At 32.5% G+C, this 4,627-nt stretch overlaps 1 protein-coding gene across 1 annotated transcript in view; it reads right to left on the reverse strand.

Annotated features, from left to right (window-relative positions):
- Positions 1-4,627, reverse strand: part of LOC106868936 (paired box protein Pax-5) — a 261,351-nt gene that overhangs the window by 139,829 nt on the left and 116,895 nt on the right. The window lies entirely within an intron of this gene.

Consider the following 4,627-nt stretch of genomic DNA (forward strand, 5'->3'; position numbering starts at 1 on the left):
TATATATATATATATATATATATATATGTATATATATATATATATAGCTGACGCTATTGTATTTCACTATGTATACATAACTATGAGATCAGCTACACACACACAGACACTTAGACTACGCGTATACATATTCTATAAATTTTCATAATTTCAAAATTAGTTTCATCACTACTACTACTACTACTATAGATACATCTTCACATTTCTTTTTTAAATATTCAATAGTCATTGTATATAAATGTTATATAAAAAGTTATACTCATTATGGTTTGTTTTTCATTACACTATACAAACACTGCTTAAGACACTCATGTTCTTAGAGTAAGAATGAGATTTATTATCAGTGATGACTGCTTCCAAATTACACCGAAAGCTGTTTCTTCATAAAGACGTTATCACTGAAAAGTAAAGATCTCGTAGGCTAATATTTGCTTGTGTAATTATATAATGTTTGCTCAAAACACTCATTATATTATATTATACACGAATCAAGATTTTAACCATATGAGATCTCCACTGTTCACTGAATTACATTGAATCCTACCAATCCGGTACTTAGTGCTACTGACCTTTAATTATCTTAAACTCATCTGTTCATATATATATATATATATATATATATATATATATATATATATATATATATATATATATATATATATATATATATATATATATATATAGCTGTATAACACGGACTTCCTATCATACTTCAGAAAATGTTCCCTAAATGTATTGTTTCGTCCGATTAGTGAGCGCTCTTTATTTGCAGCATATATTTCTTTCTGAGAAATGTCATTCAAGTGAATGTGGTCTAGTGGTATTTCTGTGTGTGTGTGTGTGTGTGTGTGTGTGTGTGTGTGTGTGTGTGTACACACACACACAACATTTTCTTTAGACTTGTATTGATAAGATGACTGAGTTCTAGTTTTATTATTTTTTATTAATACTTTTTTCTGCATATTTTCGTATGAGTTCATTTCATGTTTATTACAATGAATTCCACTAAATCTGACACAAACGCTTCTAAACCTTCGTAATTTCCTATTTTGGATGAAATCATGTTGGTGTGTATTGTTCTTTCTTGGAGGCAACGATATGATTTGTGTGAGTGTCACTAGCAGATTCTGAATTTTAGACAATTACATTTATGCGTTCTCCATCAGAGATGTATTTTTGTGTGTGACAAACTTATAATAATTCTGTATTTATTTTAGCACTGTGTATGTTTCCACCTGCTCACCATGCATTTACAGCAAAAAGCAATTGCATGCACTATATCATACAACAGAAAAACAAAAGGGAAATGTATTAAAAAAAAACTAGTTAGGAGGAAGTTAGTGGACAACACAACTACACACTACAGAATTCTCTTAAAGATAAATTATTCATATTAGAAGGCATACTCATAACGGAATACAATGTTAAAATAAACAGATAATAAGTATTAGTCACAAACAAAGATTAACACCCAGCTTGATGTCGTAGATATCTAAAATGTTAAAACTTGAAATTCCTGAGTTAAATATTTACGCGAAGCATGTTTGGCCTTGCCAGTTACAAAGTGTGGGTGTGGGGAGTAACACACATGCCAACATCAATTCATCCAGCAGAAGATGAGATTAAGAACGTACCGAAACACTAATGATGGACCTGAGAAGTTTACTGTTCCAAATTGTAAGGAACACTTGGACATGAAAGAAGGCATGAAGGAAGAAACATTCAAAAAAGATAAACCTAAGGCACATTCATGTTTTCAATCACACACACATTCATACATACAACGCACACACACTACATACGTACCTGTGTGTGTGTGTGTGTGTGAGAGAGAGAGAGAGAGAGAGAGAGAGAGAGAGAGAGAGAGAGAGAGAGAGAGAGAGAGAGAGAGAGAGAGAGAGAGAGAGATAGTTGCAAAATGTATGGTGACTGTGAAGGCAATCAATTGCATCGTGTCAGGTTTCATAATCTCAGTCAAATAAATAAACAAGTAAACAACAAAAGAAGCACAATTTATGGACAGAAAATATGAGCTGAACAGGTTCAGCACTAGTATGGAAGACAAGTGATGTCAGCATTATTAAACAACAGAATATTTTGGCATAGGGATGAAATAAGAAATGGGAGTTTTGATCATTTTCTGGATTTTAATTTTTAGCACTGACAGATAATAAAAAAAAGGACAAGTTTTTAAGTATTTTATAAATAGTTCAATGTATAGATAAATAAATGAATTAAAATTTCCTATACTATACGTTTCTCACCAACCAAAATGAATCTCTAAAAACGGAGACAAACCGCCTGAATATAAATAGTTCGAAATATAGGACTGCAAACACAAAAAAAATGACAAAAATAAGTTATACTGATTTATACATACATACATACATACATGCATACATACATGCATATACACACACCCAGACATGCATTTGTATATATAGATATACACACATATGCAATTATACATATATATGCATGCACATACATACTCATAAATGCATACTCGTTATTTGTGACTCACATAGCTAATCCAGAAAAGAAAGCAATGGAGCCAATAAGACAACACAATCCTGCGGACGAGACTTTCTATAATACGATCGGTGTGTATTGGGCACAGCGAGAATGTTTTACCATGAAGAACATTGCTAACTTTTCACTCGGGCTAAACAGCTATTATTACTAATAATATATTGTAAACAGTATTGTTGTAATTTGAAATCCTGTAACTGAAGAAACGTTGATTATAATTATGCTGTCATATTATTATCATTATTATTATTATTATTATTATTATTATTATTATTATTATTATTATTATTGTTGTTGTTGTTGTTGTTGTTTTTGTTGTTGTTATTTTACAAAAGCACAAGGTCACAAATTTTGGAGTAGGGGCTAGCCGAGTAAAGCGATCCTACATCTTGACTGGTACTTTATTTTTATCAAGTCCGGAAAAAAGTAAAGCAGAAATGTCCTTCCCTTTTATAAAGTGTCAGAACACGCTAACATCTCTTCATCCTGATAATGGTACTAGGACATTTTAGAAAAGTTGCTGGATTTGGAAAACACTGTTCCAAACAAAAGTTTCAAGGAATTCCTATACCTCAATATCATCTTGTTAATTACGTAAGCAATTAACGCTGATACAGAATCTCTTTCTCTTTCTCTTTCACTGATTCCTTCTCTCTCTCTCTCCCTCTCTCTCTGTACTTCCCTTCATGATGGTAATGGTGTGAAATAAGTTTCTGTTTTGTTTTCATGCTTTTGTTTCGTAGAAATAATATTACAATAAAACTAACGAAGAAACTGAGAATATGAATACTAAATGAGGAAAAAAAGTGAAATTTAAAAAGTGTGAAGCTTGAAGTGGAATAGAACGAACAGAAAACAAAACCGAAGAATGTATTTATATTTAAAGAGAGAGAGAGCGTGAGTGTGAGGAGTGGAAAAGAGAATGAAAGAGAATGAATAAATTGGTAGAGCAGAAGAGGGCAGTTCAGACAAAATTTTGGCACAAATCCAGTAATTCCTGGGGAGGGGGTTAAGTCGATTACATTGATCCCAGTACTCAACTGGTACTTATTTTATCGACTCCGAAAGGATTAACGGCAATGTCGACCTCAGTGGAATTTGAACTCAGAACGTAAAGAGCCGGAAAAAAATTTCACAAGGCATTTTGCTCGCCGTTCTAACGATTTTACCATTTCATTACCCTGACTAGTAAAACTAATATTGGAAATAAAGAAATAAAGAACGGATTTCGGTAAAAACAAAAAACCAAAAAAATCAGCAAAATTGAATGAGTAATAATGAAAATAATAAATAAACAAAGGCTAAAAATTAAATAACACAAATGAATAAATAATTTTTCTTACGTGGAAGGTAACGAAACACAGAAAGAAGAAAAAAAGAAAAAAAATGAAATATCTATATATTAAAAAACAACAACAGTAAAATAGCGATCAAAAAATAAAAGCAGAAAATCAGTGGAGGGAAAGATTGGGTCAGATTAAAATTCTAGATGGGTGAGTGACAGACAATAAAAGGAAGGATGTGTTGGAGCAGAAAGAATAGGGAAGTGACGCTGAAATGTTTCCAAAGAGAAGCCAAAAACGAAATGAAGACGAAGTTAAATGAAGCAGAAAACCTAAAAAGAATAGCTATTTGAAATACGTTTCAATGAACGCACTCGCGTAAGTTGCATTTGAAAAGGGAAAGAGGTGGGCAAATGGCAAAAAAACGGCTACCCGGGTATTGTAGGGCGTGGCACGGCTGAAAAAGAAGGCCGGACACTTGAAATACGCACTGTTCGGAGCGAATGCATATATGAACAAAATTAACTTTGACTTCATGTTTTGTATAAGTGCGTAAGTACCTGTGTGTGTAAGCGTGTGTATGTGTGTGTGTGAGAGAGAGAGAGAACGGGAGAGAGTGAGCGTGCGGGAGAGAGAGAAATTGTTTTGTTCACATTTGTACGTATGGGTATCACGTTTATGCTTGTATGTATTTACAAATACGGGTGGTTTGTCATTGTGTCTTAACTGCATGCTCCTTTTACACATTCGCATTCATATAACTGTGTATATACATGTATACAAATATATATATATATATATATATATATATA

Source organism: Octopus bimaculoides, chromosome 6 (genome assembly GCF_001194135.2).
Source record: "Octopus bimaculoides isolate UCB-OBI-ISO-001 chromosome 6, ASM119413v2, whole genome shotgun sequence".
NCBI classification, from domain to species: Eukaryota; Metazoa; Mollusca; class Cephalopoda; order Octopoda; family Octopodidae; genus Octopus; species Octopus bimaculoides.